Source organism: Rhinoraja longicauda, chromosome 2 (genome assembly GCF_053455715.1).
Source record: "Rhinoraja longicauda isolate Sanriku21f chromosome 2, sRhiLon1.1, whole genome shotgun sequence".
NCBI classification, from domain to species: domain Eukaryota; kingdom Metazoa; phylum Chordata; class Chondrichthyes; order Rajiformes; family Arhynchobatidae; genus Rhinoraja; species Rhinoraja longicauda.
Window position 1 is genome coordinate 107,680,549 of NC_135954.1, and position 24,143 is coordinate 107,704,691.

Below are 24,143 nucleotides of genomic sequence, written 5' to 3' on the forward strand. Positions count from 1 at the left end.
CTTGCTGGCTCTCGATCTGCACCTCCTGATGTATAGGTCCTGCAGGGGGGCGAGTGTAGTTCCCATGGTGCGTTCTGCCGAACGCACTACTCTCTGCAGGGCCATCCTGTCCTGGGCAGAGCTGTTCCCAAACCAGACTTGACCAGGAACGTCACCTATTCCTTCTCTCTGCCTGTCTGCCTGAATTACTCCAACATTTTGTTTCAATCTTCAGTGTAAACCAGCATCTGCAGTTCCTTCCTACATACCGGAACCTTCGGAATCTTGGAATCATCTTTGATCAAACCCTCTCCTTCGACAAACACATCAAACACATCACAAAGACAGCCTTCTTCCACCTCAAAAACATTGCCCGTCTCCGTCCATCCCTCTCCTCCACAGCTGCAGAAACCCTCATCCATGCCTTCATCACCTCCCGTCTGGACTACTGCAACAGCCTCCTCTATGGCGCACCCTCAAAAATCATCAGTAAACTTCAATACATTCAAAACTCCGCTGCCCGTCTACTCACCCACACCCCGATCCGTGACCATATCACCCCCGTCCTTTATAAACTCCACTGGCTCCCCATCCCCCAGAGAATCCAGTACAAAATCCTCCTCATAACCTACAAAGCCCTCCATAACCTGGCCCCATCCTACCTGACCGACCTCCTCCACAGGCACACTCCCACCTGCACCCTCCGCTCTGCTGCTGCCAATCTCCTATCCCCCCACATCCGGACCAAACTCAGATCCTGGGGGGGACAGGGCTTTCTCCATCGCTGCTCCCACCCTATGGAACTCACTACCCCAAAACGTTAGAGACTCCTCCACACTCACCACATTCAAAACTTCGCTGAAGTCTCACCTGTTCAGTACTGCCTTCAACCACTGAAGGTCACCTCACCTTCTGTCTCCTTTCTCTGTTCGTTTATTTATTTACTTATTTATCTATTTATTAATTTCCCTATGTTCTCTAAATCTCTGTAAAGCGTCTTTGAGTATATGAAAAGCGCTATATAAATAAAATACATTATTATTATTATTATTATTATACCATGTCTTTGCCTTGACACCCATTGTTGGAACAATAGATAACAATAACATCTACATCAGACTCCATTCATTTCCCCTAAGTACATTCTGTATCTCTCGCTTCCCTCTCCCCTGTCTCTCAGTCTGAAGAAGGATCTCGACCCGAAACATCACCCATTCCGTTTCTCCAGAGATGCTGCCTGGCCCGCTGAGTTACTACAACATTTTGTGTCCACATCAGACTTTTGTTTATTGACTGTATCGCTGCCTTCAACACCATATTCCCAACCAAACCCATCGCTAAACTGCTGGATTTAGGAGTCAGTACCTCCTTCTGCCACTGGTTCCTAGACTTCCTGACCTATAGACCACTATCAATAGACAATAGGTGCAGGAGGAGGCCGTTCGAGCCAGCACCGCCATTCAATGTGATCATGGCTGATCATTTTCAATCAGTACCCCATTCCTGCCCTCTCCCCATACCCCTTGACTCCGCTATCATTAAGAGCTCTATCTAGCTCTCTCTTGAATGCATTCAGAGAATTGGCCTCCACTGCCTTCTGAGGCAGAGAATTCCATAGATTCACAACTCTCTGACTGAAAAAGTTTTTCCTCATCTCAGTTCTAAATGGCCTACCCCTTATTCTTAAACTGTGGCCCCTTGTTCTGGACTCCCCCAACATTGGGAACATGTTTCCTGCCTCTAACGTGTCCAACCCCTTAATAATCTTATACGTTTTGATAAGATCTCCTCTCATCCTTCTAAATTCCAGTGTATACAAGCCTAGTCGCTCAAGTGTTTCAACATATGACAGTCCCGCCATTCCGGGAATTAACCTAGTAAACCTACGCTGCACGCCCTCAATAGCAAGAATATCCTTCCTCAAATTTGGAGACCAAAACTGCACACAGTACTCCATGTGCCCATGTAGTTGATGGAATATTTTCGTAGAGTAGTATCTAATAAAAAAAACAAAAGTTGTTTACTGCACAGTGTCACTGTTGGCTAATTCTGCTGTGAAGTCAGAGAACTGGTGGGCAGTTTACTGCCGCCATCTCTCCCTGATATCACGCAATAAAGTCTCGAAGCAAATCTGCAAAGTCTCTGCTTTCAATTTTCCATTAATTTCCCTCTAAATTAATTCCTTCCACAGTAACATTGTATTGCGATAACAACTTCTTTCTCAATGTCAACAAGATAAAGGAGCTAATTACTGACTTCAGGAAGCGAGGTGGTGTTACGGAGAGATGTAGATGTAGGTTTAGGTTTCTTCTTGTCATGTGTACCGAGGTACAGCAAAAAACTTTGATTTACATGCCACCCATACAGATCACATAACACTGTACAAAAATACTGTCACATCAAACTCAAGTGCAATAGGTAGAGGTGGAATACAGAGTGTAGAATATAGTTCTCGGCATTGTAGAGCAACAGGTCCATAGATGAACTGTGATGTCCACAATGGTGTGGAAGTGAGTCGGACAGAAATCTAGCTTATGGAATGACCGTTCACAAGCTTGATAACAAAGGGAAAGATGCTCCTCTTGATTCCAGTAGTTTAGTTTAGAGGTACAGTGAAAAGCTTTTGAGGTGTTATCCTGTCAGCAAAAAGTCTACACATGAGTACAGTCAAGCTGTCCACAGCACACAGGTACAGGACAAAGGGAATAACATTTAGTGTAAAATAAAGTCCCATAAAGTACAATTAAAGAAAGTTTGAAGGTCTCCAATCTGGTAGATGGGGGGGTCAGGACTGCTCTTTGGTTGGTTCAGTTGCCTGATAACAAGAAACTGACTCTGAATCTGGAGGTATTTAAAATTATTTTAAACTTCAGAACCTCTTGCCTTATGGGGGAGGGGAGAAGAGGGAGTGGCCAGGGTGCGACTCGTCCTTGATTGTGCTGCTGGCCTTGCTGAGGCAGCGTGAGGTGTAAATGGAGTCAATGGGAGGGAGGTTGGTTTGTGTGATGGTCCGGGCCGAGTCCACAATTCGCTGCAATTTCTTGCGGCCTTGGATGGAGCTGTTCCCAAACCAAGCTGTGATGTGATGCATCCCAATAAAATGCATCTGTGGAAGTTGGTGAGAGTTGTAGGGGACATGCCAAACTTCCTAAGCCTTCTGAGGAAGTAGAGGCGCTGGTGTGCATTCTTGGCCATAGCTTCAATATTGCTGGTCTCGGACAAATTGCTAGTGATATTTTTTCCTAAGAATTTGAAGGTTTCTACCATCTCTACATTGGCGCCATCAACGTATATTGGGGTATGTTTACCACTTCACTTCCTGAAGTCGTTCACAACCTCCTCTGTCTTGCAGACATTGAGGGAAAGGTTGTTGTCTTGGGACCAGGTCACGAGGTTCGCGGTCTTCTTCCTGTACTCAGTCTCGTCATTAGACAATAGACAATAGACAATAGGTGCAGGAGGAGGCCATTCGGCCCTTCGAGCCAGCACCGCCATTCAATGTGATCATGGCTGATCATTCTCAATCAGTACCCCGCTCCTGCCTTCTCCCCATACCCCCTGACTCCGCTATCCTTAAGAGCTCTATCTAGCTCTCTCTTGAATGCATTCAGAGAATTGGCCTCCACTGCCTTCTGAGGCAGAGAATTCCACAGATTCACAACTCTCTGACTGAAAAAGTTTTTCCTCATCTCAGTTCTAAATGGCCTACCCCTTATTCTTAAACTGTGGCCCCTTGTTCTGGACTCCCCCAACATTGGGAACATGTTTCCTGCCTTTAACGTGTCCAACCCCTTAATAATCTTATACGTTTCGATAAGATCTCCTCTCATCCTTCTAAATTCCAATGTATACAAGCCTAGTCGCTCCAGTCTTTCAACATATGACAGTCCCGCCATTCCGGGAATTAACCTATTAAACCTACGCTGCATGCCCTCAATAGCAAGAATATCCTTCCTCAAATTTGGAGACCAAAACTGCACACAGTATTCCAGGTGCGGTCTCACTAGGGCCCTGTACAACTGCAGAAGGACCTCTTTGCTCCTATACTCAACTCCTCTTGTTATGAAGGCCAACATTCCATTGGCTTTCTTCACTGCCTGCTGTACCTGCATGCTTCCTTTCAGTGACTGATGCACTAGGATACCCAGATCTCGTTGTACGTCCCCTGTTCCTAACTGTCATTATTTGATATTCGGCCCACTATGATTGTGTTGCCTGTAAATTTGTAACAACGCATCCTTGTGGAGCATCAGTGTTGAGGATGATCGTGGAGGATGATTTGTCTCCTATCCTCACTGATTGTGGTCTGTTGGTCGGGGAAGTCGAGGATCCAGTTGCAGCTATGAGTGCTGACACTAACTTCCACCAGTTTGGAGATGGGCCTTGATGGGATGAACGCTGTAGTCTATGAATAGGAGTCTGACGGAGGTGTCTTTCTTATCCAGGTGTTCCAGGGATGCGTGTGGGGCCAGAAAGATGGCATCAGCTGTGGACCTGACATGGCGATGGGTGAACTGCAGTGGGTCAAGGCCAAAGATACTAGAGGAACAAGATGGACAACTCGACCCTAAAAACCGTAGTCTGTCAAGGCACCATTTTAGTAGGCAGAAACTTGCAGAAACATTTAAAAAGAAAAATAACAAAAATCTGTGAATTGATAGATGAGATATATTCTGCATTTTAATGGTATCATCACACATACTGTTCCCCCAAAACACTGATTACACTGCGAGAGGCATAGCGAACGGCGGCTTTTGCTTACTAAAATGGCTCCTTTGTGTACTACACTTCAGTATACGCGATTTCAACGGAGTGGTCCATCTTGTTCCTCTAGTATCTTTGGTCAAGGCTGCTTGGTAGGCTGGAGTTAATGTGCTCCATAGCCAGCCTCTCAAAGGCCTTCATGGTGGACTAGGTGGACAGGACAAAGGAAATATCTCTGACGGGGTATGGCCACAATTGAAAGAGGTGATTCGGCTTGTTTACAGAGCTGCCTGCTTGCTCGATTGATGAGGGAAGCTCCGCTCTGCATTTCACAGTTGCAACAAGTCCCTCGGCTTTCTCCCCGTCGAACAGTCCTCATTAACCTATCGACCGATGGCTCAATCAATGCTCATCGCCACAGCATCTGGAGTTTCACAATCTGGAGTACATCTTCTGGAACTGAAAAAGTTTCACTTCTATCCAGTTACCAGGGGCCACAGTCTAAGAATAAAGGGGAGGCCAATTAAAACTGAGGTGAGAAAAAACTTTATCACACAGTGAGTTGTGAATTTGTGGAATTCTCTGCCACAGAAGGCCAATTCACTGGATGAATTTAAAAGAGAGTTAGATAGAACTCTAGGGGCTAGCGGAATCGAGGGATATGGGGAGAAGGCAGGCACGGGTTACTGATTGTGGATGATCAGCCATAATCACAATGAATGGCGGTGCTGGCTCGAAGGGCCAAATGGCCTCCTCCTGCACCTATTTTCTATGTTTCTATCCGTTAAGGTAATACACGGAGACTCTGGATAATAAAAATCTTTAATGACAGCATTGCACAATAGCAATCTTCAGGGACATTATTTCTAATATATTCCCTAGAACATTAAATTGCAAGTTCCTGTACTTGTTTGCTGCAGATATAACAAATTTGCTGCTTAATTAACTATTAGCTAATCCATGATCAGTATTGGGCTTCAGGAAACAGAACGGCAGTTGAATGTTGAAGATAAACACAAAATGCCTGAGTAACTCAGCGGGTCAGGCAGCATCTCTGAAGAGAAGGAACGGGTGACGTTTCAGGTCGAGATCCTTCTTGAGACTGAGAGTCAGGGTCAAGGGAAACGAGAGACACAGACGTGATGTCAAGAGAATCGGAGAGCGGGAGGAATCGCAGAGGGGGAGCAGTGAGGAGCCTACCGGGAGGAGGTGGCTGATCTGGCACTCTGATGTCAGGACAATAGCCTCCTCTTGAATGTCACTAAAACGAAGGAGATGATTGTGGACTTCAGAAGGGCTAAACATCCAAGGACGTACACGCCACTGGAGATAAATGTGTCTACTGTGGATAGGGTGAGCAGTTTTAAATACTTGGGAGTCCGCATCACAGAGGATCTGACGTGGGCAACGCACATTGCCGCACTGGTGGGTAAGGCAAAGCAGCGCCTTTACCACATTAGACAACTGAGGAAATTCAGAGTGTCTATGAGGATCCTTCATTGCTTCTACTCTGCGGCTGTAGAGGTCATCCTGTCCGGCAACATTACAGTCTGGTTTGGGAACAGCTCTGCCCAGGACAGGATGGCCCTGCAGAGAGTAGTGCGTTCGGCAGAACGCACCATGGGAACTACACTCGTCCCCCTGCAGGACCTATACATCAGGAGGTGCAGATCCAGAGCAAGCAAGATCATGAGGGACCCCTGCCACCCCAGTAACGGACTGTTCCAGATGCTACGATCGGGCAAACGCCTCCGCTGTCACGCTGTGAAAACGGAGAGGATGAGACGGAGTTTCTTCCCACAGGCCATCAGGACTGTCAACTTTTATAACTCCAGAGACTAAATTTTTGTCTACACTATAGCAACTTATTAACTTTATTTATATGCTGTAACTGTAATTCTTTTTTGTGCACAATCCGCAGGCATTGCCACTTTCATTTCACTGCACATCGTGTATGTGTATGTGACAAATAAACTTGACTTGACTTGACTTGACTTGAGAGAGGATCTTGCAGAACTCTTCAGAGAGACGAGAGGAACTTCTTCAAAGAAGACATACCTTGAGGAGATTTCACAGTGGAGCGGACGAAATGTGTAGGAAGGAACTGCACTGTAGCGCAACGGTAGAGTTGCTGCTTTACAGCGAATGCAGCGCCGGAGACTCAGGTTCGATCCTGACTACGGGTGCTGCACTGTAAGGAGTTTGTACGTTCTCCCCGTGACCTGCGTGGGTTTTCTCCGAGATCTTCGGTTTCCTCCCACACTCCAAAGACGTACAGGTATGTAGGTTAATTGGCTGGGTAAATGTAAAAATTGTCCCTAGTGGGTGTAGGATAGTGTTAATGTACGGGGATCGCTGGGCGGCACGGGCTTGGAGGGCCGAAAAGGCCTGTTTCCGGCTGTATATATATGATAGGATATGATATGATATGATATGCTGGTTTACATCAAAGATAGACTCAAACAGCTGGAGGAACACAGCGGGCCAAACAGCATCTCTGGTGAGAAGGAATCAAATGTTGAAGCTAGTTTATCCCAACCAGAAATTAGTTGTCATTTAAAATGTGCAGAATAATATTGAATATATGAGAGACTATTTTGTCCATGTTGGTACTTGCCCTTCATCCAAGTAAATACAGTGCCCTCCATAATGCTTGGGACAAAGACATTTATTTATCATTTATAAAAATTTATAATGATTTATTTTAAATCATTTATTTATTTGCCTTTGTACTCTATAATTTGAGATTTGTAAAAGAAAAAAATCGCATGTGGTTAAAGTGCACAGTGTCAGATTTTAAGGCCATTTTAATACATTTTTGTTTCACCATGTAGAAATTACAGCAGTGTTTATACATAGTCCCCCCCCATTTCAGGGCACCATAATGTTTGTGACACAGCAATGTCATGTAAATGAAAGTAGTCTTGTTTAGTATTTTGTTGCATATCCTTTGCATGCAATGACTGTTTGAAACCTGCGATCCATGGACATCACCAGTTGCTGGGTGTCTTCTCTGGTGATGCTCTGCCAGGCCTGTATTGCAGCCATCTTTAGCTTATGCTTGTTTTGGGGGTTAGTCCCCTTCAGTTTTCTCTTCAGCATATAAAAGGCATGCTCAATTGGGTTCAGATCGGGTTATTGACGACCATTTTTTAGTTTTGTAAAACTCATTTGTTGCTTTAGCAGTATGTTTGGGATCATTGTCTTGTCTTGTTGTAGAATGTACCGCCGGCCAATGAGGCATTTGTTTGAACTTGAGCAGATAGGATGTGTCTATACACATCAGAATTCAATATGCTACTATCATCAGCAGTTGTATCATCAATGAAGATAAGTGAGCCAGTACCTTCAGCAGCCCATGATCACATTGAATGACGGTGCTGGCTCAAAGGGCCGAATGGCCTATTGTCTATTGTCATACATGCCCAGGCCATAACACCCCCACCACCGTGTTTCAAAAATGAGGTGGTATGCTTTGGATCTTGGGCAGTTCCTTCTCTCCTCCATACTTTGCTCTTGCCATCACTCTGATATAAGTTAATCTTTGTCTCATCTGTCCACAAGACCTTTTTCCAGAACTATGGTTGCTCTTTTAAGTACTTCTTGACAAACTGTAACCTGGCCACCCTATTTTTGTGGCTAACCAGTGGTTTGCATCTTGCAGTGTAGCCTCTGTATTTCTGTTCATGAAGCCTTCTGCGGACAGTGGTCATTGACAAATCCACACCTGACTCCTGAAGAGTGTTTCTGATCTGTCAGACAGGCGTTTGGGGATTTTTCTTTATTATAGAATTCTTCTGTCATCAGCTGTGGGGGTCTTCCTTGGCCTGCCAGTCCCTTTGCGATTAGTAAGCTCACCAGTGCTCTCTTTCTTCTTAATGATGTTCCAAACAGTTGATTTTGGTAAGCCTAAAGTTTGGCTGATGTCTCCACAGTTTTGTTCTTGTTTCTCAGTCTCATAATGGCTTCTTTGACTTTCATTGGCACAACTTTGGTCCTCATGTTGATAAACAGCAATAAAAGTTTCCAAAGGCGATGGAAAGACTGGAGGAAAGACTAGGTGCTGAGAGCTCTCTTATACCTGCATGAAGGAGGCAATTAAACACACCTGAGCAATTACAAACACCTGTGAAGCCATGTGTCCCAAACAGTATGGTGCCCTGAAATGGGGGGGGACCATGTATAAACACAGCTGTAATTTCTACATGGTGAAACCAAAATGTGTAAAAATACCTTTTAATAAAGTCTGACAATGTGCACTTTAACCACATGTGATTTTTTTCCTATTACAAATCTCAAATTGTGGAGTACAGAGGCAAATAAATAAATGATGGGTCTTTGTCCCAAACATTATGGAGGGCACTGTATATCTAATCATCTTTACCCACTTCCTTATCTCTGTATCGCCCCCTCCCCTGACTCTCAGTCCGAAGAAGGTTGTCGACCCGAAACATCAGCCATTCCTTCTCTCCAGAGATGCTGAGTTACTCCAGCATTTTGTGTCTTATCTTCGGGGTAAACCAGCATCTGCAGTTCCTTCCTGCTCAATGTATTTGGCATCAGGGTGCAGTGTATGTTTAGTTGAGTTTATTGTCACGTGTACCGAGGTACAGTGAAAAGACTTTTGTTGCGTGCTAACCAGTCAGCTTTGTGGCATTGATATATTTTTCGCTTTATTATTGTCATATATACACGATGCAGTAAAAAGCTTAGTTTGCATGCTATACAATTAAATTATACACGAGTCCAATCATGCACACCAGGTAGTGCAAAGAGAAAAATATCAGACTGTAGAATATACACCGATCAGCCAAAACATTGTGACCTGATGAGCCAAAACATTATGACCACCTGCCTAATGTGCTGTTGGTCCTCCATGTGCAGCCCCATGTATTGTGTATTGTGACACATTCCTCCCGTGACCACCATTAACATTTTCTGTCACTTGTGCCACAGTAGACCTCCGGTCGGTTCGGACCAGACTGGATAGCCTTCGTTGCCCTAATACATCCCACCCCTTGACAGGTGCCATTGTAACAAGATAATCAATGTTATTCACTTCGCCTGTCAGTGGTCATAATGTTTTGGCTCATCGGTGTAGTTAAACAATGCTACAGAGTTACGGCTATGGAGATAGTGCAGGCTATAAAATGTCCAGGGTTGTTAATGAATTTGATTGGGAGATTGTACCTATTATTGCAGCTTACATAGTCAGTAGTCAGATAACAGTGGAAGAATCTATTCCTGAAGATAGATACAAAATGCTGGAGTAACTCAGCGGGTTGGGCAGCATCTCTGGAGAAAAGGAATAGGTGACGTTTTGGGTCAAGACCCTTCTTCAGACTGATGAAGGGTCTTGACTCTAAAAGTCATCTATTCCTTTTCTCCAAGAAAGCCGCCTGTCCCGCTGAGTTACTCCAGCATTTTGCGCCTATCTTTGGTTTATGGCAGCATCTGCAGTTCTTTCTTACACAATCTATTGATGAATCTGACTACACTGTATATGTTTTCAAGCTTTTGTATTTTCTGCCTGATGAGAGAGGGACAAAGATAGAATGACTCTGGTGAAAATGGCTCCTTGCCTGGACAATGATATAACCTAACACAAGTGCTCGGGCCAGGACCTATGAGTTGCTTTGATACCTTGCGCCTGTTGCTTTGATAAACTAGGGTGTTTGTTATGATGAGGCTGAGCTCCAAGCATTTTCCAGACGAAGAACTGTTGGAGTTAGCACCCCCTTCTCTATTATTCCTCAACACCCCTTGCCAATTCTGTAGGAAGGAACTGCAGATGCTGGTTTACACCGTTTTGTGTCGAGACCCTTCCTCGGACAGTTGAATGTTGAAGGTAGACCCAGACAGCTGGAGTAACTCACAGGGACAGGCAGCATCTCCGGATAGAAGGAATGGGTGACGTTTTGGGCCGACTGAAGAAGGGGCTAGACCTGGGTCTCGACCCGGAAGGGTCTCTTCTTGCCAGAGAGTTGCTTCTTTTCCCCTTCATGGAGGATCAGTGTATCTCCGTATTGGATATGGACCAGGTTTTTGATCAAGATCAAAGTAGAAGTCTACCTTGACCCAGTGAACTGTAACTTCCAGTGTTGAGGTGAAGGCGCTGATGACTAATGTGTGCTGGTTTCACGTCCGAGTGAACTCAGGGGTTCTAATTTCACAGAGGGAGACACAGAGTCACTGAATACCTCATACTTGATGGCAAATTTCATGCTGAAAATAACCTTCCCCTTTTCAGTCTGAAGAAGGGTCTCGACCCGAAACGTCACCCACCCATTCCTTCTCTCCTGAGATGCTGCCTGACCCGCTGAGTTACTCCAGCATTTTGTGATACCTTCGATTTGTACCAGCGTCTGCAGTTATTTTCCTACACTTCCCCTTTTCGTTGCTCTTCCAAAAGATGTACCCACCTCCTCCACAGTGGCACAGCGGAAGAGTTGCCGCCTTACAGTGCCAAAGATTCGGGCTAAATCTTGACTACGGGTGCTGTCTGTATGGAGTTTGTATGTTCTTCCCGTGCCTTCCACAATCCAAAGATGTGCAGGTTTGTAGGTTAATTGGCTTCAGTACATTTAGTTTAGATTTAGAGATACAGCGTGGAAACAGGTCCTTCGGCCCATCGAGACCGCGCCGACCAGCGATCCCTGCACATTAACACTATCCTACACACACTAGGGACAACTTTACACTTGTACCAAGCCAATTTACCTACAAACGTGCACGTCTTTGGTGTGTGGGAGGAAACCAAAGATCTCGGAGAAAACCCACGCGGTCATAGGGAGAAGGTACAAATTCCGTACAGACGGCCACCGTAGTCAGGATCGATCCCGGGTCTCCGGCGCTGCAAGGGCTGTAAGGCAGCGACTCTAACACTGCGCCACTGTGCCGCTCCCGAATAGAACTAGTGAACGAGTGACAGCTAGTTGACACAGACTCCACACTGTAGCTTAAAGCAAGAATTTAGAAGGATGAGAGGAGATCTTATCGAAACGTATAAGATTATTAAGGGGTTTGCCACGTTAAAGGCAGGAAACATGTTCCCAATGTTGGGGGAGTCCAGAACAAGGGGCCACAGTTTAAGAATAAGGGGTAAGCCATTTAGAACTGAGACGAGGAAAAACTTTTTCAGTCAGAGAGTTGTGAATCTGTGGAATTCTCTGCCTCAGAAGGCAGTGGAGGCCAATTCTCTGAATGCATTCAAGAGAGAGCTAGATAGAGCTCTTAAGGATAGCGGAGTCATGGGGTATGGGGAGAAGGCAAGAACGGGGTACTGATTGAGAATGATCAGCCATGATCACATTGAATGGCGGTGCTGGCTCGAAGGGCCGAATGGCCTCCTCCTGCACCTATTGTCTATTGTCAGCAGGGTGGAGACATCTTCAGAAATAACGTGAGACTGTTCAACCTTTGGCAACTACACACAGCCCTGAGGTACATCCTCAGTAGTCAAGCTAAGTATACAAATAATGCCTGCATTTCTCCAAGCTCCAAGTCACCATTGACTCATGCATGTGATACAATACAACACGACACAACTTTATTTATCCCAGGAGGGAAATTGATCTTCCACCAATCATACATGAACTCCAAAATACATGAAACATTAAATTAATGTGACAAGTGGAAAGGATTAGAGATGTGCAAAGATTGGGGAGGGCGGGGGGGGGGGGGGGAGGGGCGGGGGCGGGGGGGAGTCAGTCTCAGTCTACCCCATGACAGAAGGGGGAGGAGTTGTACAGTTTGATAGCCACAGGGAAGAAGGATCTCCTGTGGCGTTTGTCCTGCATCTTGGTGGAACCAGTCTGTTGCTGAAGGTGCTCCTCAGGTTGACCAGTTTGTCATGGAGGGGGTGAGCTGTATTGCCCAGGATGCTCCGCAGTTTGAGGAGCATCCTCCCCTCCAAGGCCACCTCCCATGAATCCAACTCCGCCCCCAGGACGGAGCCTGGTGAAGTGTACAAGAGGATGGGGCCTTTTACTCCACATTCTCAAGGCAAAGGTCTTCAACCAATCCGCTCTTCTATTTTCAATTCTGCCTTCCAGCAATAAAGGATCATGGTGAAGGAGATGTGGGCCATTCTTCACAATTCAGGAGCCAGCTCTTGCCAAAACAGACATTGGCGCTGAAGTTCATCGCCGTCTACAATGTGCCACCTCGGCCTTTGGCTAATTGACGGGAAGGACGTTTGAAGATCGAGACCTCAAACCAGGCATGAATCTCGCTGTCTACTGGGCAGCAGTTATCCCTGCCCTCCTCAGAGCTTTCCAGACCTGGATTAGTCACAGCAGGCATCTAAATGCTCATTAAAGATGCCACCAGCAACATTTTCCAAATCGAATGGAAGGACAAGAACTAAGGTCAGTGTTCCTTCCCAGATTGAATTGAATTGAATACATTTTATTAACCAAGTATGGATACATACAAGGAATTTGTCGGTACGATCCTGACTACGGGCGCCGTCTGTACGGAGTTTGTACGTTCTCCCCGTGACCTGCGTGGGTTTTCTCCGAGATCTTCGGTTTCCTCCCACACTCCAAAGACGTGCAGGTTTGTAGGTTAATTACTGGGTAAATGTAAAAATTGTCCCTGGTGTGTGTAGGATAGTGTTAATGTGTGGGGGATCGCTGGGCGGCGCGGACTCGGTGGGCCGAAGGGCCTGTTTTCGCGCTGTATCTCTAAATCTAAATCTAAAAAAAATCTCACAAGTAACAACACGATATACAGTAGACAATTAAGAATAAAACATTATAATTTACACATGTGAAGAGTGAAATAAAATACCAGAGCAAAAGGAGTCTACAGACTTTTGGTTGTTGAGTAGAGCCACTGCTCAACATATACGTAGCATCAAGGTCCATTAAGATGGGTTTCGACCCGAACTGTCACCCATTCCTTCTCTCCAGAGATGCTGCCTGTCCCGTTGAGTTACTCCAGTTTTTGTGTCTATCTTCGATGTTCCTTCCTACCCATTACTGTGACGTTTACAAGCACCATTATGCTAGACCGGTCATATCGATCGCATTCCTGACACAACACTCTTGGAATGCCCCACCGAGCTCTGTCATGGGATAATATTACCAGGCAGATAGGGCAGAAGATTCAAGGATGGACACAAAATGCTGGAATAACTCAGCGGGACAGGCAGCATCTCTGGAGAGAAGGAATGGCTGACGTTTTGGGCTGAGACCCTTCTGTAATCCAGCTTCAGCAGTTCCGTCCTACACAGAAGATTCAAGGATGTTGATAGACAATAGATAATAGACAATAGGTGCAGGAGGAGGCCATTCGGCCCTTCGAGCCAGCACCACCATTCAATGTGATCATGGCTGATCATTCTTAATCAGTACCCCGTTCCTGCCTTCTCCCCATACCCCCTGACTCCACTATCTTTAAGAGCTCTATCTAGCTCTTTCTTGAATGCATCCAGAGAATTGGCCTCCACTGCCTTCTGAGGCAGAGGATTCCACAGATTTACAACTCTCTGACTGAAAAAGTTTTTCCTCATCTCCATTCAATGGCCTACCCCTTATTCTTAAACTGTGGCCCCTGGTTCTGGACTCCCCCAACATTGGGAACATGTTTCCTGCCTCTAACGTGTCCAGTCCCTTACTATGTTTCAATAAGATCCCCTCTCATCCTTCTAAATTCCAGTGTATACAAGCCTAGCCACTCCAGTCTTTTAACATACGACAGTCCCGCCATTCCGGGAATTAACCTAGTAAACCTACGCTGCACGCCCTCAATAGCAAGAATAGCAAGAAGTAAATCTTCTCTGTCCCCTTTCCAGCTTGACAACATCTTTCTGAAAAACATCTTTCCTATAATCTATCTCCTGATGTCCTAAAGAATTTGCACCATCTACAGGTACAAGTCGGGAATATGGTGAAATACTCTCTACATGCTAACATCTTAAAAATCTCATCAATATCCATTTGGGCGGCCATGGTGGCGCAGCGGTAGAGTTGCTGCCTTACAGCGCCGAAGACCCGGGTTCGATCCTGACTATGGGTGCTGTCTGTACGGAGTCTGTACGTTCTCCCCGTGACCTGCGCGTGTTTTCTCCGAGATCTTTGGTTTCCTCCCACACTCCATAGACGTACATGTATGTAGGTTAATTGGCTTGGTGCAAATGTAAAGATAAATGTAATAGTGTTAGTGTGCGGGGATCAATAGACAATAGACAATAGACAATAGACAATAGGTGCAGGAGTAGGCCATTCAGCCCTTCGAGCCAGCACCGCCATTCAATGCGATCATGGCTGATCACTCTCAATCAGTACCCCGTTCCTGCCTTCTCCCCATAACCCCTCACTCCGCTATCCTTAAGAGCTCTATCCAGCTCTCTCTTGAAAGCATCCAACGAACTGGCCTCCACTGCCTTCCGAGGCAGAGAATTCCACACCTTCACCACTCTCTGACTGAAAAAGTTCTTCCTCATCTCCGTTCTAAATGGCCTACCCCTTATTCTTAAACTGTGGCCCCTTGTTCTGGACTCCCCTAACATTGGGAACATGTTATCGCTGGTCGGCGCAGACCCAGTGGGCCGAAGGGCCTGTCTCCGCGCTGTATCTCTAAACTAAACTAAACTAAAATCCAAGAGATGACAGTCTGGAAGGATGGCATCCCTTCAGTCACCCTGAACATTGATTCCACCCGCCACTAACACACAGTGGCTGCAGTGTGCATCATCTGCAAAATGCACCACAGTTCATCACAAAGGTTCTCACAAAGCATCTCCCAATCCTGAAACCTCCAACGTCAAAAAGGGCAGCAAACACATGGAAACAACTGCACCAGAATATCGCCCTCCAAGTCGCACATAATCACCAGATGGGAATATATCACCAATCCTTCATCATTGCTACGCCTAAATCCCGGAACTCCCCTTCCCCTCATTTCCACACCTTCTGATAAGACGCCACCAAAAGCAGGAAAACAGGCCCAGTTTTTACTCCAGGTGCAATAAATAAACGCTTATGTTCCAGATGAGAGGAAAATGGATCCGAATACAAATTAACCCCAACCTTAGTGTTCGTATTAAACCAAAAGAGGACACCTGATGCAATTTGTGTTCATGCTTGTAATTGTAAATTTCCCCGGTGTGGGACGAATAAAGGAATATAGACAATAGACAATAGGTGCAGGAGGAGGCCATTCGGCCCTTCGAGCCAGCACCGCCATTCAATGTGATCATAGCTGATCATTCTCAATCAGTACCCCGTTCCTACCTTCTCCCCATACCCCCTGACTCCGCTATCCTTAAGAGCTCTATCCAGCTCTCTCTTGAATGCATTCAGAGAATTGGCCTCCACTGCCTTCTGAGGCAGAGAATTCCACAGATTCACAACTCTCTGACTGAAAAAGTTTTTTCTCATCTACTATATATATATAATATATTATTATTATAAGAAAATAACTGCAGATGCTGGTACGAATCGAAGGTATTTATTCACAAAATGCTGGAGTAACTCAGCAGGTCAGGCAGCATCTCGGGAGAGAAGGAATGGGTGACGTTTCGGGTCGAGACACTTCAGACTGAAGCAATTATTATTATTATTGCTATTTTGTTGTTTCAAAGTTAAATTTTCAATACATGGGTTTATTTTTTACTGTGGTTGATTTCAATGGGGATGTCAATTTTCTTTCATTGCTAAGTGCAAGTGCAATCACAACACATTGCTAAAGGAATGGAGAATTGCCAGGGAAACATTTAAACAAAGGAATCTGTAGTACATATGTCCCGGTTTGGTCAAGGGACTGGATTGGAAGCATTGAGTCTTTCTCTTTCCACTGATATTGTCTGGCCTGCTTAGTTACTCTAATATATTTTTTTGTTTTCAATTCAGATTTCCAATACCGAATTAACGATTTACGAATTGACAATTAAAAAAAAATTCATAAAGCTGTCCAAAGATCGAATCACGTACCTTGTTTTTATCAGGAGTTATTGTTTGTGGAAGGAATGAGGAAGTGGTGCTGCAATTACACAAAGCGTTAATTTGGAACTCATTCTATATCATCTTTACCTTTGATCAATTCACTTCAGGAAAACAGTGTAAAAAGCTTAACGGCTTTTCACACAGCGACATCTGAGATGAAGGGATTGAACTGCGGTAATAGACTTGGTAACCTTAGGTTTTATTCCCTCGGAATGAGAAGCACAAAGGGTTCAGAATGAGCCGTTTGAAGTAATAAAGGGAATGAATATAGGCGTGAAGAGAGTCATATACAGATCAGTAACTGGCCCTTCTGCCCATCTTGCCAATGCCAATCTTGTTTCATCATCATATATATACAGCCGGAAACAGGCCTTTTCGGCCCTCCAAGTCCGTGCCGCCCAGCGATCCCCGTACATTAACACTATCCTACACCCACTAGGGACAATTTTTACATTTACCCAGCCAATTAACCTACATACCTGTACGTCTTTGATTAATCCCATTGGCATGTATTAGGACTCAGAAGGTCATAAGTGATAGTACAGAATTAGGCCATTCGGCCCATCAAGTCTACTCCGCCATTCAATCATGGCTGGTCTGCAGTATCTCTCCATCCTAACCCCATTCTCCTGCCTTCTCCCCATAACCTTTGACACCCGTACTAATCAAGAATCTATCTATCTCTGCCTTAAATATATCCACTGACTTGGTCTCCACAGCCTCCTGTGGCAAAGAATTCCACAGATTCACCACCCTCTGACTAAAGAAATTCCTCCTCATCTCCTTCCTAAAATAATGTCCTTTAATTCTGAGGTTGTGACCTCCGGTCCTGGACTCTCCCACTAGTGGAAACATCCTCTCCACATCCACTCTATCCAAGCCTTTCACTATTCTATACATTTCAATAAGGTTCCCCATCATTCTTCTAAACTCCAGCGAGCACAGGCCCAGTGCCGTCAAACGCTCACCATATGTTAACCTACTCATTCCTGGGACTGTTTCTTTCCATGCCTTGCCTATTTAAGTATCTGTCTAAATGCCTCTTAAATGCATTTGATTCCACCACCTGCTTTAGCAGCATGTTTCAGATTTCTCTGCCACAGAAGGCAGTGGAGGCCAATTCACTGGATGTTATCAAGACAGAGTTAGATCTAGCTCTTAGGGCTAACGGAATCAAGGGATACTGGGGAGAAAGCAGGAATGGGGTACTGATTTTAGATGATCAGCCATGATCATATTGAATGGCGATGCTGGCTTGAAGGGCCGAATGGCCGACTCCTGCACCTATTTTCTAAGTTTCTATGTTTCTATTTCAACCGCTTTGAGTAAAAATGCTTACCCTCTTTTAAAAACCTTCCTTCAACCTTAGATCTCTGCTTTCTTGTTTGTAATATCCCCACTATCCTAAAAGGGTCTTGACTATCTACTGTACCCTATCTCTGTCTCTCATGATCAGATGGACTATGTCGTGCGGAATATAGTGTTACAGGTATATTGAAAAAAGTGCAGGGGAAAAAGTGCATAGGCCACAGCAAGGTAGATTGGAAGGACAGGAATTCATCCTTAGCACATGAGATAGTCCATTAAACAGTCTGATAACAACATGGGAGAACCAGTTCTTGGATCTGATGGCAATATGCTTTCATTTTTCTAATCTGCACTTTCTCGGTGGCTGCAGCAATATATTCTGCTTAGTTTTTTCGTTTTGTTTAGTTTAGTTTGGAGATACAGTGTGGAAACAGGCCCTTCGTCCCACCGGGTTTACGCCGACCAGCGATCCCCGCACATTAACACTATCCTATACCCACTAGGGATAGTTTTTACATTTACCCAGCCAATTAACCTACATACCTGTACGTCTTTGGAGTGTGGGAGGAAACTGAAGATCTCAGAGGAACACCCACGCAGGTCACGGGGAGAACGTACAAACCCCGTACAGACGGCGCCCGTAGTCGGGATCGAACCCAGGTCTCCGGCGCTGCATTCGCTGTAAGGCAGCAACTCTACCGCTGCGCCCACTGCTCTTTGTTTATTTTCTCCTTTGCACACCCTGAGGCACTCCATTACAACATGATTTGCCCCAGATAGCATGAAAACAGTTCTCATTTTATTTGAGCATACGTGTCAATAATAAATCAACGCTCATATATTAAAACTGGAAGTGATTCATTTCAACCTGAAGCCAAGTTTTTAAATCTAAACAGATTTCAATGATATGAAGCATGAGTTTGTGTTGGTATATTGAACATTGAAGAGGCACCTTGGCAGGTACTAGAATAGGATGTGGTACGAGGGTATGGAATTAATGCCAGCAAGTGGGTGCAGGTGTTCGATAGTGGTAAGACGGGTAGACAGAATGGTGAAAAAGGTGTTTGGCATCACGTATCTTCATCAATTGAAAATAAAAGCAGTCATAATTGAATTATCATTTCTCTTCACTGAGTAGACGTTGTCCACACTCAGTGTGAAATGCAGCCTCGAGTCCACTGTGTTCCCCAGTGCCCAGTGATGTATCCAGTTAGTCCACTTTTGGCAGCACCCATTGAAGAAAAGTTTGTATCTACCCGAAACTGAAAGCCAATATGATGACAATATTCAGAGTTTAGTTTAATTTAGAGACGCAACTCGGAAACAAGCCCCTCGGCCCAACGAGTCCGCACCGACCAGCGATCCCCGCATATTAACACTATCCTACACGAGGGACAATTTACACTTATACCAACCCAATTAACCTACAAGCCTGAACATCTTTGGACTCATACCAACCCAATTAACCAACAAACCTGTACATTAGGGCGGCACGGTGGCGCAGCGGTAGAGTTGCTGCCTTACAGCGAATGCAGCGCCGGAGACTCAGGTTCGATCCTGACTACGGGCGCCGTCTGTACGGAGTTTGTACGTTCTCCCCGTGACCTGCGTGGGTTTTCTCCAAGATCTTCGGTTTCCTCCCACACTCCAAAGACGTGCAGGTATGTAGGTTAATTGACTGGGTAAAATATAAAAATTGCCCCTAGTGTGTGTAGGATAGTGTTAATGTGCGGGGATCGCTGGGCGGCGTGGACTCGGTGGGCCGAAGGGCCTGTTTCCGCGCTGTATCTCTAAATCAAAAAAAAAAATCTTTGTGTGAGGAGTCCAAAGTTCTCGGAGAAAACCCACGTGGTCACACGTACGAACGTACAGACAGCACCCATAGCCTGGATCGAACCTGGGTCTCTGGCCAAGCACGGTAAGGCAGCAACTCTACCACTGAGCCACCTGGTCATTACAAAAGCTGGCCATTGCAAGTGTAAAATTCACCAGGATAAGTGTTGTTGAGACCAACAAATCATTTTAATTGTTATATTCTTTGGTTCAAAGCATGAATGCCAAACCCTGGCCCACAGGCCAAATATCTCAAGTGGTGGCTCCAAGATGGATTCCTCCATTGTACCAGGTATGGTACTAGGGCACGCTAGGTAACTGCTCATCCTCCCTGCAGAGAGAGAGTTAGAGAGAGAATTGTGTTGGGGCGTGACAATGATGGTCCTGGAAGATGCTGGATGAAGTTGGATGCAAGGACATTGGGCAGATGATGAAGTTGTGTACACAGACGACAAGAGGACACAGGCAGCATGTGGACTGAAGACGATCAGTGGTCTGAAGAAGGGCCCCCATTCCTTCTCTCCTGAGATGCTGCCTGACCTGCTGAGTTACTCCAGCATTTCGTGAAATAAATACCTTCGATTTGTACCAGCATCTGCAGTTATTTTCTTACACTACCAGTGGGCTAAAGAAGGCACCAATGGAACACCGCACCACCCCTGCCATCGGGAAGAAGGTACAGGAGCCTGAAAACTGTAACGTCCAGGTTCAGGAACAGCTTCATCCCTACAGCCGTCAGGCTATTAAACACCACAACCTCAGACCAGAATGTAGCCACACACTCATGAGTGTACCGGGACTAGAGTAGCTGACTGGGAACACATCCTTGTGGGGCACCGGTGTGGAGAATTATTGTGGAGGAGATGTTGGCACCTATCCTCACTGATTGAGGTCTGTGGATCAGGACGTCCTGTGGCAGCGGTGGGTGCCTCCTAGGTTCAAGGGTTTGAATGGGATTATGGTGTTGATGTTGGAATTATAGTTGATAACTAATAGTCTGTCATAGATGTCCTTGTTATCCACAGTAGGTGTTCCAGAGATAGACAATAGACAATAGGTGCGGGAGTAGGCCATTTGGCCCTTCGAGCCGGCACCGCCATTCAATGTGATCATGGCTGATCATTCTCAATCAGTACCCCGTTCCTGCCTTCTCCCCATACCCCCTGACTCCGCTATCCTTAAGAGCTCTATCTAGCTCTCTCTTGAATGCATTCAGAGAATTGGCCTCCACTGCCTTCTGAGGCAGAGAATTCCACAGATTCACAACTCTCTGGCTGAAAAAGGTGTCACATTTCGAGATGGCTAACAAGGGCAGGACCTACACAGTGAATGGTAGGGCTCTGGGGAGTGTTGTAGAACAGATGGATCAAGGAGTGCAGGTACTGTACATGGTTTCTTAAAAATGGTGTCATAGGTAGATAGGGTGATCAAGAAGGCTTTCGCCACATTAGCCTTCACGACTTAAAATGGAAGTTGGGAAGTTATGTTACAGTTGTACAAGACATTGGTTCGACCACATTTGGAGCATTGTGTTCAGTTTTGGTCACCCTGTTGCAGGAAAGATGTTGTTAAGCTGGAAAGGGTGCAGAGAAGATTTACGAGGATGTTGCCAGGACTCGATGTCCTAAGCTACAGGGAGAGAGGCAGAGCAAGCTAGGACTGGGTGGCACGGACTTGGAGGGCCGAAAAGGCCTGTTTCCGGCTGTAGATATATGATATGATATGACTTCATTCCTTGGTGCGCAGGAGGATGAGGAGTGATCTTATAGACAATAGACAATAGGTGCAGGAGTAGGCCATTCGGCCCTTCGAGCCAGCACCGCCATTCAATGTGATCATGGCTGATCATTCTCAATCTGTACCCCGTTCCTGCCTTCTCCCCATCTTATAGAAGTGTATAAGAACATGAGAGGAATAGATCGGGCAAATGCACAGAATCTTTTACCCAGAGTATGGGAATCAAAAACCAGAGTAAATAGGTGTAAGGTGAGGGGGAGAGATTTAAAAGGAACCTGAGGGGCAACTCTTTTACACAAAGGTTGGTAAGTTTATGGAACAAGCTGCCAGAGGAGGTAGTTGCAGCAGGTATAATCACAACTATCAAAAAAAACATTTGGACAGGTACATGGATAGGATAGTTTTAGGATATGGTCCAAACACAGGCAGGTGGGTCGAGTATAGATGGGGCATGTTGGTCAGCGTGAGCAATTTGGGCCGAAGGGCCTGTTTCCACCCTGTATGACTATATGACTCTAACCACAATATCAACATCGTTATCCAAGTTGTTAATATAAATGACAAACAAAGAGAGATTATAAAGGAACCTGTGGCACACAGTCCTCCAATCTTTAATGTTGTGTATAGACCACCAAGCAGCAGTAGGGAGGTTGGGGATAGCATCAAGCAGGAAATTAGGGATGTGGGAAGCAAAGGTACAGTAGTTATCATGGGTGACTTTAATCTACACGTAGATTGGGCCAACCAAATTGGTAGCAGCGCTGAGGAGGAGGATTACCTGGAATGTATACGGGATGGTTTTTTAAACCAATATGTAGAAGAACCGACTAGAGGGCAGGCCATCCTGGACTGGGTATTGTGTAATGAGGAAAGATTAGTTAGCGATCTTGTTGTGCAAAGCCCCTTGGGCAACAGTGACCATAATATGGTGGAATTCTGAATTAGGATGGAGAGTGACAGGGTTAATTCAGAGACCAGGGTCCTGAACTTGAATAAAGGAGACTTTGAAGGTATGAGTCGAGAATTGGCTAGGATAGACGGGCAAATTCTACTTAAAGGGTTGACAGTGGAGATGTAATGGCAAAGATTTATAGACCGCATGGATGAACTCGGAGGTCCGTAGTGATTCAGTTGCCTGATAACAGCTGGGAAGAAACTGTCCCTGAATCTGGAGGTGTGCGTTTTCACACTTCTGTACCTTTTGCCCGATGGGAGAGAGGAGAAGAGGAAATGATTGTGCTGCTGGCCCAGCCGTGGCAGCGTGAGGTGTAAATGGGCAATGGAAGGGAGGTTGGTCTGTGAGATGGTCTGGGCTGCGTCCACAATTCCTTGCGGTCTTGGAATGGAGTTGCTCCCAAACCAAGCTGTGATGCATCCTGATAAAATGCTTTCTATGGTGCATCTGCAGAAGTTGGTGAGAGTGGTTGGGGACACGCCAAACTTCCTAAGCTCTCCAAGGAAGTAGAGGCGATGGTGTGCTTGCTTGGTCGCCTGCATTTAAAAAACCCCACCAATTATCTGTCGTAAGTGTTTGTGCAGTGAATTCTAGTGGTGCACGTGTGGGCGTGCCTGCTTCTTCCACAAACCTCTTTGCATTCCCTTTTATGTTAAACGCATGCCCTCGCGCATCTCATCTTCTGGCTCCAACTTTAGATAGTTCCTCTGTCCCTCTCTTCCCCTCCCCCTTCCCAGATCTCCCTCTATCTTCCTGCCTCCACCTATATCCTTCCTTTGTCCCGCCCCCCTGACATCAGTCTGAAGAAGGGTCTCGACCCGAAACGTCGTCCATTCCTTCTCTGCTGAGATGCTGCCTGACCTGCTGAGTTACTCCGGCATTTTGTGAAATAAATACCTTCGATTTGTACCAGCATCTGCAGTTATTTTCTTACATTACTCATCTTCTGGTTCAGTTGCCCTCTCATCTCCCCCTCTCCCCCTCCCCTCTCCGCCCTCCCCCCACTCTACCCCCCTCCCTCGGTTACAATAAACAGCCACAAGCCTGACTCTGACACCTTTCTATCCGCAGCTGAAGTGCTGTACCAACCAGGGAAGAGGTTTATAGGTCATGACCAACACTATTATGCATCTTGCCTTGGGCCATTAGATGTCTACACCACCTGCAATGTAAGAGTCCTGACATTCAGAACAATATCTCACTGTCTCCTACATTTTTCATTGTAAGCACAGTGAGAATGGAAAGTATTCTCTTTGATTAAAATAACTCATTATAATGTCAGTGTTGATGCTTTGTTCAAATATTTTATTTGATGTATTTTCTCTCCCTCTGACCCAAGCCATGTCCAGCGGCCAAGAGTGATTTGCTTGAAAAATTCCCTCCTGTTGGTTCTTTCTGATCAAAGCAGTCTTTATTGCACCTCAGTCTGAAGAAAGGTCTTGACCCGCTGGAGTTTAGAAGATTGAGGGGGGGATCTTATAGAAACTTACAAAATTCTTAAGGGGTTGGACAGGCTAGATGCAGGAAGATTGTTCCCGATGTTGGGGAAGTCCAGAACAAGGGGTCACAGTTTAAGGATAAGGGGGATGTCTTTTAGGACCGAGATGAGAACGTTTTTTTTCACACAGAGAGTGGTGAATCTGTGGAATTCTCTGCCACAGAAGGTAGTTGAGGCC

General features: G+C 45.6%; 1 protein-coding gene across 1 annotated transcript in view; it reads left to right on the top strand.

The window, feature by feature from the left end:
* The window catches only part of LOC144608118 (kinesin-1 heavy chain), a 331,882-nt gene that overhangs the window by 108,516 nt on the left and 199,223 nt on the right, over nt 1–24,143 (top strand). The window lies entirely within an intron of this gene.